The sequence below is a fragment of the Bos grunniens genome, chromosome 21 (genome assembly GCF_055505025.1).
Source record: "Bos grunniens cultivar Pamir isolate PY7600 chromosome 21, Bosgru_T2T1.0, whole genome shotgun sequence".
NCBI classification, from domain to species: Eukaryota; Metazoa; Chordata; class Mammalia; order Artiodactyla; family Bovidae; genus Bos; species Bos grunniens.
The window spans coordinates 24,291,475-24,304,997 of record NC_141185.1 but is presented as its reverse complement, the minus strand read 5'-3'; the positions used below and the strand labels follow the sequence as shown (position 1 = coordinate 24,304,997).

The window sequence follows — 13,523 nt, the reverse complement described above, 5'->3', positions numbered from 1 at the left end:
ACCAAATTTTAAAAGACAGATTATGTACAGATTATTGTACAGATTATGTTCTCAGGTCTCAGTGACTAAGCTACACAAGAACAGAAAGAAAAAAATGTCCAAATGTTTGGAAATAAACTACTTAATTACCCAAGGGTCAAAGTAGATAGTACAATGGAAACTAGAAAATATTTTGAACTGAATGATAATGAAAATATGACATAGCACAACTTATTGTGGGATATAGCTAAATTCATGTAGAACATTAACAGCCTTAAAATTCTTGTATGGCTGAAAAAGCAATGACCCAGTATCTATTTTAGGAAATTGAGATGCTGTTGAAAATTAAGCCCCAGGGAAATAGAAAGAAGGAAACTATGATGATAAGACTAGAAATTAAAGAAGTAAAAAACAAACATAAAATAGAATAAAAGTGCCAAATTTGGTTCCTAGAGAAGATAAGTTCTTCTGATAAACTTCTAGGAAGACTGATCAGGACATAGAAAAGGGAAAGCATAAAATTACTGGTATCAAGAATTGGAAAGAGGACAGCACTGCAGATCCTACAAAATTTATAAGAAAGAGGATATTATAAAGAACTTAATGTGAATAATATTGAAACTATAGATAACATGAGCACCAAGTCCTGGAAAATAAGCCAGGATCAACTACATATTCCTCAACGGCATTCAGCATAAAAGTGATGAAGAGTGCACTGGCTTGAATTTTTTTCCTCTAGAAGAAAGATGATAGTCACAGTTGGTTTGTGAATTTATCCTCAAAATGATAAGTCAAGAAATGGAAAATCTGGGTAGTTTTATAATTATTGAAAGAAACATCTTCCCATGTAGAGATCGCCAAGCCTCGATTGCTCAGCTTCCTCTAATTTTGTTATAGAAGAAATAACATTGTTCTTAAATTCTTCCAGAGAACAGAAAAAAAGTAGCTCAACATATTTTATGAGGTTAACATGACCTTGATACACAAAGGTGATAAAGACATTGTAAGAAAGAAAACCCAAATTTCTGTGAACACAGATGGAAGTTATAAACAAAATAGTTGCAAATGGAATCTAACAATTATAAAAAAGATACTATATCACAGTCAGCTTTTATTCTATGACTACAAAGTTGCTTTAATATTAAAAAAATCAATATAGCTCACCACATTAATAGTATGATGGAGAAAAAATGATTTTCTTGTAAGTTGAAGAACACACAGTTGATAAAATTTAATACTCATTATTTAAAAAAACTTAGAATCTGAAAATATGTATATTTATAAAACTTATAGTAAAATGATATTTAATGCTGAAATACTGAAAGCTTTCCCTTCGATACCAGGAAAGTGATACCTCTATCATCACGTTTATTCAACATTTTCTGGAAATCCTAGACAGAAAAAAGGCAAATGAAAATGTGTAAGGAAACAAATCATTATTGGCACATGACATGATTATGTGTCCAGAAAATCCAAATGAATCTGAAGGAACACTGTTAATGAGTGAATTTAGGAAGGTCAATAGGTGTAAGATCAATATGAAATATATATATATATATATGTATGTATGTATTTATATATAGCAGCAATTAGAAAATTTAAAAACATCACATCACCAAAACATTAAATACCTAGCAGAAAAATCTAACAAAAGATATGTAAGGCTTTTATATAGAAAGCTATTATATGAGACTTTATAAAAACTGTAGGACTAAACAAGTAGAGACATATGTAATTTTCATAAATTGGAAAACTCTATATTTTAAAGATGTAAATTCTCCTAATCTCATCTGTAGAGTCATTGGAATTCCAAATAAAATTATAGAAGAAACTACAACAAAACTAAGTGACTAGGTAGGGTAGACACAGAGATACACTCTTCAAGGAAAGATTTGCTGCCCAACTATGGGAACTCTCAGCTCCTTCAGAATCTGCCTCAACTGCAGAGAGTTGCATTGCCTGGAGTTCCACCTTTCCTGGGTAGCCCATATCCCATGACTAAAAGAGATGAGTTACAAACCTGTGGCCATTTTGACCTAATGTGGAACAATTCTGACAAGCAATATTTGTCAACAGCCTGCTGGATTGTTGGTAAGAAGATTGTTGGTAACTTGAACTGCAGTTCTTCATCTCCTTCTGCCCAACCCGGCTTCTTCTCATTCCTGTTTATCTGTGTTGTTTCTTAATGAGCATTTTGCTGTCTAAACATCTCAGCAGATGCTTCTGGCAATCCCAACCTAAGATACAAGCATACAAGCAAGTAGCAAAAACTGCTGCTGCTGCTGCTGAGTCGCTTCAGTCATGTTCGACTCTGTGCGACCCCATAGACGGCAGCCCACCAGGCTCCCCCATCCCTGGGATTCTCCAGGCAAGAACACTGGAGTGGGTTGCCATTTCCTTCTCCAATGCATGAAAGTGAGAAGTGAAAGTGAAGTCGCTCAGTAGTGTCCGACTCTTAGCAACCCCATGGACTGCAGCCCACCAGGCTCCTTCATCCATGGGATTTTCCAGGCAAGAGTACTGGAGTGGGGTGCCATTGCCTTCTCCGAGCAAAAACTAGCAGCTGCCATTGTATCTGTCTGGGACCTGAATCCTTAGATGGGAATGCAAGGGAAGCAAGGCAGTATTTAACTGACTTGGGAAGAGGAGATTTCTAAAGTCACTGAGAGATATTCACTGAAAAGCCTTGTGGGCCAAGTTGCAATCCATGAAAATAATGTGTCGCCTTTGGGAGGGGTTTTTCCCATTTTAATAATGGGCTAGAGCAAAGGGACAGTGGTCAGGTCTGAAGAGGATGGAAAATCTAGCCTTTGTGAACTTGCCAACCTGATCATCCAGGATTCTCTTCCTGGGTAGCAACCCAGATGATGAGCAGGACAGGGGTAACATAACAGAGGAAGGAAACAGCAGGTAAAGATAGAAGTGGGAGATGGGGACAGGCCCAGGAAATCTGAGAAAGCAAGCTGCTGTGTTTTTGAGCACTTCAAGAAAGCAACAGAAGAGGGAGCTCTATGAAGTGAGAAAAGCTGCCCTGAATTATGCCTCCATACAGAAGCTGAGGAAAACTAACTTTGCATGAGGACTAAGCCACAGAAATTTTTGAGGTAGAATGCCACACAAAATTACAAGAAAAAAAAATCATCCTTACAGTTAAACCATGCCAGAAAGACATGTGAACACAATAGCTGAAAGCTGTAAACTCCTATTTCAGTATGAGCTAAAAGACATGAAAAAAAGAAAACTTCACAAATCAGAATTAGAAAAACATAAAAATGAGGTGACAGGACTCAGAAAGAATTAGAACTGTCATATGATCCAGAAATCCCACATCTGGATGTACATGCAAAGAAAATGAAATTAGAATCTCAAAGAGATAGCTGCTCTTTGCAACACTGTTCACAATAGCCAAGACATGGAGGCAACCTAAATCTCCATTGACAGACACGTGAATAAAGCAAATGTGATATTAATGCAATAAAATATTTGTTGTTATTGTTTAGTCACTAAGTCATGTCTGACTATTTTACAGACCCATGGACTATAGCTCTGTCCATGGGATTTCCTAGGTAAGAATGCTGGAGTGGGTTGCCATTTCCTTCTCCAGGGGATCTTCCCAACCCAGGGATCAAACCTGCGTCTCCTGAGTTGGCAGGCAGATTCTTTACCACTGAGCCACCAGGGAAGCCCAATAAAACCTTAAAAAAGAAGGAAATCTTGCCATACGTGACAACATGGATGAACCTGGAGGACATTATGGAAAGTGAAATAAACCAGATACATTACAAACACTGCATGACACCACTGATGTGATGAATCTAAAAGAATTAAACATAGAAGCAGAGAGTAGAACGGGGGTGCCAGGGGCTGGAAGGAGAGGGAAATGAGATGGTCTCAGTCAAAAGGTACAAAATTTCAGTTAAGCAAGATAAGTAAGTCCTGGAGAGTTACAGTAAAGCGAACTGCCTATAATAAATAATACTGTATTGTATACTTAAAAATTTGTTGAGTGCAGCTCTTATGTTAAGTGTTCTTATCACAAAATAATGATGATAAAGAGAGCAAGAGGAAACTCTTAGAGGTGCTGGATATGTTGATGGCATAGAATATGGCAGTTATTTAATGAATGTGTACTTATCTCTATATTTGTTATACAAATTATACAGCTTTTTTTTATGCCAATCATACCTCAATAAGGTAGTTAAAAAGGAAAGAATTAGAAATAAAAGAAAAAATATCTTCAGACAAACACTAAATTAGAAGGAACACAAGATAAATAAGTCCAACAGACAGTGCTCTAAGAGACATAGGTGAGATGAAGGACTTTTTTTTTTTTTTAATGAAAAAGAAAAGGAAAACAGAGATGAGAAGCACTCAGTAATCAGGATTTGGGAGGGGTTATAGACCTGGAAAAGCAGAGATATTACTTTACCAACAAAGGTCCGTCTAGTCAAGGCTATGGATTTTCCAGTAGTCATGTATGGATGTGAGAGTTGGACTGTGAAGAAAGCTGAGCGCTGAAGAATTGATGCTTTTGAACTGTGGTGTTGGAGAGGACTCTTGAGAATCCCTTGGACTGCAAAGAGATCCAACCAGTCCATTCTGAAGGAGATCAGCCCTGGGATTTCTTTGGAAGGAATGATGCTAAAGCTGAAACTCCAGTACTTTGGCCACCTCATGCAAAGAGTTGACTCATTGGAAAAGACTCTGATGCTGGGAGGGATTGGGGGCAGGAGGACAAGGGGACAGCAGAGGATGAGATGGCTGGATGGCATCACTGACTCAATGCACGTGAGTCTGAGTGAACTCCGGGAGTTGGTGATGGACAGGGAGGCCTGGTGTGCTGCGATTCATGGGGTCGCAAAGAGTCGGACACGACTGAGCGACTGAACTGACTGAACTGATAGACCTGGAAGGGGAACGTGGGGAGGTTCTGGGTGTGGCAGGTAAAGTTCTATTTAATGACCTGGATGGTTTTTGACTCATAATAGTTGATTAAGCTATATATTTTTTGTGTGGTTTTCTGCATCTGTGTTTTATTTTATAATAAATATTTCACATTATACACAAATGTCAGTTTCAGATGGATTGTAGATATAGGTGTGAAAAACCTTCTATGGCAAATATATAAAACTTCTACAAGAAAATAGAGAAGAATATCTTCATGACCTTGAGGGAGCAAGGATTTCTAAGCAGGACTCAAAAAGCACTAACTCTAAATGAAAAGACAGATAAAAATGCTTAAGTTAAAATTAAGGACTTTTGTTCAGCAAAAGAACATTAAGAGAGTGAAAAAGCAAGTCAGAGAGTGGGAGAAGATACTTGCAATATATAAAGAACTCATCCAAATACATAAGGAACTCAGCTAAATTAATTTAAAAATACTGCTAAGCCAAATGGAAAAATTCACCAAAAGGACTTGAACTGGCAATTTATAAAAAGAATATCTAAATGTCCAATAAACATATGAAGAACTATTAACCTCATTAATATCAGGGAAAGAGAAATTAATATCACACTGAGATACTACTTTGAGAAAATGTTCCTGCTTCTAGGTGTTTACCATAGGACATTATGAACTATACACATGAAAATGTTCATAATAAAATTATTGTACCATCAAAAAATTGATTGCTATAAAGTTGTCCTATTTAAGAAGATCTGCTACTTTTGGTTAGTCTCTCTCCCTCCTCAAACCCCCAAAAGGAAATGAAATGCCTCTGTCCATGAGTGTTGTTTAAAACATACAATGAAACATTCTAGAATAGTAATTAAATCTTATTTTTTATTTATCATGTGCATATAGTTACATGCTTATTCATAAATATGTAGAGTTCTATTCCTAAGGAAGATATATACACACAAAGAGTCAGTGAAAAATGATAGATTGTAACATCATGAGTTAGAAAAAGGGTGTTTCCTTACTCTGCGGAAAGAACATTTTTAAAAATTGAATTATAGTTGATTGACATTATTGTGTTAGCTTCAGGTATACAGCAAAGTGATTCAGTTATACATATATAGATTTTCAGGTTATTTTCTACAATAGGTTTTTACAAGATATTAAATATAATTCCCTCTGCTATACAGTGAACCCTTGTTGCTTATCTATTTTATGTACAGTAGTTTGTATCAGTTAAGTTAGTCCCATATTTTTAATTTTTCCTCCCCACTTCCCTTTTTCTTTAGGTAACCAGAAGTTTGTTTTCTATGTCTATGAGTCTCTTTCTGTTTTGTATATAGATTCATTTGTATTGTATTTTAGATTCCACATATAATAATATATAGTATTTCTTTTTCCTCTGACTTACTTAGTATGGTTATCTTTAGGTTCATCCATGTGCTGCAAATGACATTGTTTCATTCTTTTTTATGGCCAAGTAATATTCCACAGTATGTATATATATATATATATATATATATACACATACACACCACATCTTAATTCAGTTATGCACTGATGGGCACTTGGGTTGTTTCCATGTCTTAGCTATTGTAAATAGTGCTGCCATGAATATAGGGGTGCATGTATCTATTTGAGTTTTCTCCAGATATATGCCCAAGAGTGGACTTCTGGATCATATGATAGCTCTATTTTTAGTTTTTTAAGGAACCTCCCTACCCTTTCCCACAATGGCTGCACCAATGTATATTCTAAGGGAAGAACTTCTAATGTTACTCAGTCAAGCTTTCTCCCACTACCTTCCCTGTGCAATAATACTCTTTTGTTCAACTTTCCAAGGGCTTTGTTGCCACACTTATTTGTGTTAGAATACTTGCTGAGTGACCTTGGTCAAGTTACTTAACCTCTCTGGGTTTCATCTTCTTTACCTGTAAAAGCAGACATTATATGCAATCTACCAAAGGTATAATGTGTATATTAACTAGTTTATGCAAAGAATCTGGCATCTAATAGTGCTCAGTGAATGTTAGCACTCTTTCTTATCACCCATGATTTGGCCCTTCAGTTTATCATGTTTAATACAGATTGTCTTAAATTGTTCTCAGATTGTTTGACATACATGATGGTAAATCTTATGTGTTCACCTGACTAGGCCACAGTACCAGATATTTGGTCAAACATTATTCTAGATGTTTCTGTGAAGGTATTTTTTAGATAAGATTAACATAAATCGGTAGGCTTTGATTCAAGATTTACTCTCCATAATGTGGTGGTCCTCATCCAATCTGTTGAAGGCTGTAACTGAAAAAAGGCTGACTTGTCCAGGAGAAAGGGAATTCTGTCGACAGAAGGCCTTTGAACTCAAATTGCAACTCTTTCCTGGGTCTCTAACCTGTTGTCCCTTCCCGTAGAATATTAGACTTGGAAGCCTTCACAATCATGCGAGCCAATTCCTTAAAATAAATCTCTCTCCATAGGCACATTATATTGGTTCTATTTCTCTGGAGAATCCTGATTAATACAACATACAATGTATAATTATTTAGTACTTCATTAAGAACTCAAGACTTTAAAAGTGGTAATTGTATACTTTTAAGTGTATTTTGTATATGTTAGCTCCCTCCCCAACTCTTACCTTATACCCAGCGTCTAGCATGTGATAGGTTTCAACTACCTACTTATGAAATGAATGATTGAATGCTCAAATGAATGCTGTAGAGGGAATCTGAAAGGAAAAGGGGGTTCATTTATTTTAGAAAGTCTTATATATACATATCATTGGCTCAAACACTGGGAATAGTTTTTAATTTTTTTTTTTGTTTGTTGGAAACATTGAGGGCAGGAGGAGAAGGGGACAACAGAGGATGAAATGGTTGGATGGCATCACTGACTCGATGGACATGGGTTTGGGTGGACTCTGGGAGTTGCTGATGGACAGGGAGGCCTGGCGTGCTGCAGTTCATGGGGTTGCAAAGAGTCGGACATGACTGAGTGACTGAACTGAACTAAAACATAAGGAGAAAGTCTATGGCTCTATAAAGGGTATTCTAATTAGAAGTGGGGAGAGACTTTGTTTATTAGTTGACATGTGGGCAGAGAATAGGAGCCTCATAGATTCCACTGGAAATACAACAAGTTGTAAGTATGGGAGTAGTTCTGCGTAGTCATCAGCCATGGGCTCCTTGAAAGATGCTCCCAAACTGCAAGGACACAAATATTATAAGGATAATATTATATCTGTCTACCTATCCATCCATCCATCCATCCTCTCATCCATCCATCTACTATCATTTTTTAAGTGACCAGAAGCAAAAGATTTGAAAACTAGAAGGAAAAGAGAAAAAGAAAACCTCTTCTTACACTGAATTTCCAATTTGAATAAAAAACTGAGTTTAAAGTCTGTTATAAAGGATAAAGTAAACAGATTACAAACCAGAAGGAACACAAGTGATATTTAGAAGTGGCAAATGGGAATGTGACCAGGAAAGCAAGGTGAAGCTTTTTGCCCCTGAACAGGCTCAGAGAAAAGGATAAAAACATAATGAAAACTGAAAGTTTTGAGGCCATGATGAGGAAGGGGGGAATGCTCCAGAAACTTGAGGCCATCCAAAAATAGATGGATTATATATGAAAGTGAAAGTCACTCAGTCGCGTCTGATTCTTTTGTGACCCAATGGACTATACAGTCCAGGGAATTCTCCAGGCCAGAATACTGAAGTGGGTAGCCTTTTCCTTCTCTAGGGGATCTTCCCAACCCAGGGATCGAACCCAGGTCTCCCACATTGCAGGTGGATTCTTTACCAGCTTAGCCACAAGGGAAGCCCAAGAATATTGGAGTGGGCAGCCTATCCCTTCTCCAGCTAATCTTCCCGATCCAGGAATCAAACTGGGTCTCCTGTATTGCAGGTGGATTCTTTATCAACTGAGCTATCAGGAAAGCCCTATCTATGAAGGAATAGATGTAAAATGTCCTTTTTCCCTCTCTGGCCCAGAGCTACCCCCAAGCTACCCCCTTTCTCTTACCCACCCCATGTCACAAATCAAGCCACCCTTGCTTATGACTTGGGGACTTGGGAGGTGGTGATATCTCCAAATTGAATACATCTGGTGCATTCTCCAATGATGGCCCTCCATGGCTCTAGCAAAAGGCCACTCTGATTCTAGAGGCTGGGGACTTTTCATGGGAGGAACAGTTGAAGGGGAGGAGAGAAAGCCTTTGTGCCAAGCCTTGAGGCTTTGCATATAGAGTGAGTCTGGATGGGGGCAGGGAGTGGCTTATCTTTCACTTTTCTGAAAACCTGCTTATGAATGTTTGTGTACAACTCTTTGGATTTATGCTTTCATTTCTCTTCTCTCCTCACCCCTTCTCTGCCTCCCTGTCTTCCTTCCAAAAGACAGTTATTGAGTTGGTACTATGTTCCTGGCATTGCTTACACATCCTATGGAAGCATCAGTGACCAAGACAAAGTTCTGGATTCTTGAAGCGTGGATCCTGGTGGGCGAGAAACAGGCAATTAAAAATGTAAAATAATGTCAGATAGTGATAAGTGCTAGATAAGGATTGAGGGGTGCTGTTTATCAGGATTAGGCAGGGGACTCTTGACATTGAAGTAAAAACTTGAATGATTAGAAAAACACAACACACCTGGCTCCAGGCAGAGGGTACAGAGATGAGAACAGATATGGCATGTTTGAGGAACAGAAAGAAGAGTGAAATGTCAGAAGCACTGTGAGGGGAGAGTGGCAAGAGGTAAGGTTGGAGAGGACACAGAGGTCATATCTTATGATGCTTTGGGGACCAGAATAAAGAGTTTTGATTTTACTCTAATTCCCAAAGGAAGCCATTTGCAGATTTTAAACACAAGAATGATATCTGATTTATGCATTCCATGTGCTGTTGACCCTTTCACTTGAACCCTGGCTGATAATTTTGAGCCTATCAGTGCCAGTGGAAGGCTTCAAATTATTCACTCTAAATCAAATTGATCAAAAATGCTGTGATCCTTAGTAGAAAGTTGAAGTCAATGTAGCAGGAATCAACCCAACTTAAACATAAGCACAAGATTTGAATAGACATTTCATAGAAGAAGGTATATGAATAGATAATAAGCACATAAAAAGTTTAACATCATTCAGGAAAATGCAAATTAAAACCACTCTGAGGTATCACTGCACACACACTAGAATGGCTAAGATTAACGATTGAGAATATTGAGGCCTGATAATGACGTGAAGTAACTGGAGCTCTCATATGTTGTTGAAGGGACTACAAAATGGTACAGGCTCTTTGAAAATTTCTTGTAAGTTAAGCATTCACTTTGCTGTATGATTCAGAAGTGCGCTCTTAGATATTTACCCCAGAGAAATGAAAGCATATATGCACACAAAGACTTGTACATGAACATTTATAGCAGCTTTATTTATAATACCATAACCTGGAAACCATTCAACTGTCCATCAACAGGTCAGTGGATAAATAAATTGTGTTATTCATTCAGTGAAATTCTACTCAGCCGTACAGAGCAATGAACCACCACTACAAGTGGGATGGATGGCATTAGTGGTGAAAACCCGCCTCCAAGGCAGAAGACTTAGGACGTGGGTTTGAGTCCTGGGTCAGGAAGATCCCCTGGAGGAGGGCATGACAACCCACTCCTGTATTCTTGCCTGAAAAAGCCCACAGACAGAGGAGCCTGGCAGGCTATAGTGCATAGGGTCGCACAGAGCTGGACATGACTGAAGCAACTTAGCATGCACGCATGAATACAAAAAGCATTGGCTTAACCAAAGAAGTCAGACAAAAAGAGTATATAATGTAGGACTCCATTTATATGAAATTCCCAAACAGACAATACTTCACAGTGACAGAAATGAGATCAGTAATTGTCTGGGGGCTTGGGATGAGACTACAAAGGAAACTTTTTGGGATAATGAGGATAGTCTATATCATGAATGTGGTGATGACTGTGGGGGTATATACATTTGTCTAAGCTTATCAAATTGCATATTTAAAATGAGTGCATTTTATTTGTGTGAATATAAAAGACATAGCAGGAAATGCCTTTAGTATATTCCCACTAAGGAGCCCTCGTCTCTTAAAAAGCCTGTAACCAAGTTCTGTCAGATCTTGACTCAGTGAGCACATGGGGCCCACATAGTCAATTTAGTCTCATCTTCTTACTTCTTTCCTCCCCTTTCCTACTGCCAGCTCATTCCCTGGAGCTTACTCTGTTCTCTAACCTGATCCTTGACTCTTGGGCCACAGAATTTCCTGCCCTGGTTTTACAATTTGCATCATTAGTCTGCATTAGGGGAGAGATCTCATCTTCTGGGAACTATGAAGTAAGTTGGTATAATCAGCCTTTCTTGGGGGCACATGGGTTAATTCACCCTTTTATACACTATTGATCAGAGAAGGCACTGGCAACCACCTCCAGTACTCTTGCCTGGAAACTGCCATGGACGGAGGAGCCTGGTGGGCTGCAGTCCATGGGGTCGCTAAGAGTCGGACACGACTGAGCGACTTCACTTTCACTTGTCACTTTCATGCGTTGGAGAAGGAAATGGCAACCCACTCCAGTGTTCTTGCCTGGAGAATCCCAGGGATGGGGGAGCCTGGTGGGCTGCCGTCTATGGGGTAGCACAGAGTCGGACATGACTGAAGCGACTTAGCAGCAGCAGCAGCAGCATACTCTATTGATAGGCTGTTTCTCTCAGATTATTCTGAAAGACTTCCAGTATTAATCGTTTTTTATTCTTAGTCTAGTTCCTTTGTTTTCCTGAAACTATCCAGATTATTATAGTTCCCTGTATTTGTCATTTATTCCTTACATTGGTAGAAATACATGCGTGTACTTGACAGTCAAGTATATCCTGATTAGAGGAAACAGAACACCCATAGATGCCAACAGTTAAACGTTCTACTGCAGAAAATGAAGAGAAGACTTTTTCTTTATCGGTACCCTAACTGTGGGGTGCCTAAAATTGGGTCTACCACTTGAGTTAGTGACTGGGTTAAATATTTTGACTCTAATTTCATAACTTGTCACAGTGATCCCATTGGCAGTAGAGTGGTGGGTTGCCAAGAAGGCAGTTAATTATCTCTCTGTCTCCCTGTGTATTTAAATTTTGTTCCCTCTCCCTAAAGAGAGGTGATGCTATGGCTTACAACTAATATGCTCTTGCAGAGCTCTCCACACCAATTAGAAAAGTTCTGTGTTATGACACTCTTTGATAGGGTATTATGACACTCTTTGATAGAAAGCCGTTGTCCCATTGAAGCAGAAACTTCATCAGAAGCACTGAGAATCAAGGGTGTGCTCTAGAAACCATGAATGGGAGGGGACTATCTGTGCTCACTGGGTTCATCAAACGAAGCGCCTCCCACTTAGGACTTTCTATGCAACCCAGCTGGTTTCCTGTATTTACCTCCTGGCCCCACCCTTATTTAGTGCAAAGTTGGAGGCAGGCCTGTAAAATAGCATTTTGTAACCTACTATTTGGAACTCTCATGAGTTTGTTTAAAACTCTGAGAACCTTCTTTTGTGAAAAGTAAAATTGCCCGCAGCTCTGAGAACCTTCTTTTGTGAAAAGTAAAATTGCCCACAGTAGGTGAAGAGGATGGGGTTACTTCTCGATTAGAATCAGACTTTTTTTTTTTTTGGGAATGAGAGTCATTGCCATAAACCATGTCACAACACTTTCTTAGAATCATAAATTTTAATATCTCCATCTCCAATCCTAATTTCATCTTACAAAGGCTTTCCCATGGTCTCACAAAGAGCTTCTCTGTCTGAAAAGTGGGAAGTTTAATTTCTGAGATGTGAAACCAAATTTATATATTCTTGGCAGCCAAGATTCCTAGGTACTCTTATGTTCAATTTATGAGGACTAAGAATTGTATGGATAACTCATTTCATCTTCCTTCTTTAGCTTTAATTAGAGCTAATTAAATAACAAATAATGATGAACAACAACAACAAAAAACATCAAAGTGGAGATTCAAAGCACTGTTCTTCCTACTCAGACTTATTCTGATCAAAATGTCTACAACTGAGCATATAGGATATCTCATTAAGTAAATGTTAAGTTTTATGGAAAAAAAGATGTACTATTAATTCAACCTCCTAGAGTCTTGAATAGCTGGACAATTCCTGACCTTGATATATTCACTTTCATTAGCACCTTTGAATCCAAACAGATTCTAATTAGACCTATGGTGAAGAATTGTGTTGAATTAGATGATAACTTTCAAAAGTGAGTAAAAATATCCATGTTAATAGTGGTGACAATTGCTCATTTTCATCTTGGAAAGTTTCCCAGTTTTTATTCAGGGAAGAATTGCTGTCATATGTTTACTGACGGTCCTTCCTGATCCTTATATTCTGACTAGGATTACCTTTTCATTCTCCTATCCATCAATACTTAGCAGTTATTATGCTGGTAGGTTTTTTCCCCCCGTTTTGGGGAGTACAAACTTTGAAATGTAAAAATGTATCAGAACTTGATGATGCAATAAAGTAGAGCTCTCAGAAAGAAGACTACCTGGTGAGTCAGGAAGCCTGGATTCTAATCTTAACTCTATTGTTCACCAGCCATGTTATCTTGGGCAGATCACTTAATCTTTGTATTAGTTCCCTCTTCT

General features: G+C 38.2%; 1 long non-coding RNA gene across 3 annotated transcripts in view; it reads left to right on the top strand.

Moving 5' to 3' along the window:
• The window catches only part of LOC147349240 (uncharacterized), a 352,149-nt gene that overhangs the window by 129,570 nt on the left and 209,056 nt on the right, over positions 1 to 13,523 (top strand). The window lies entirely within an intron of this gene.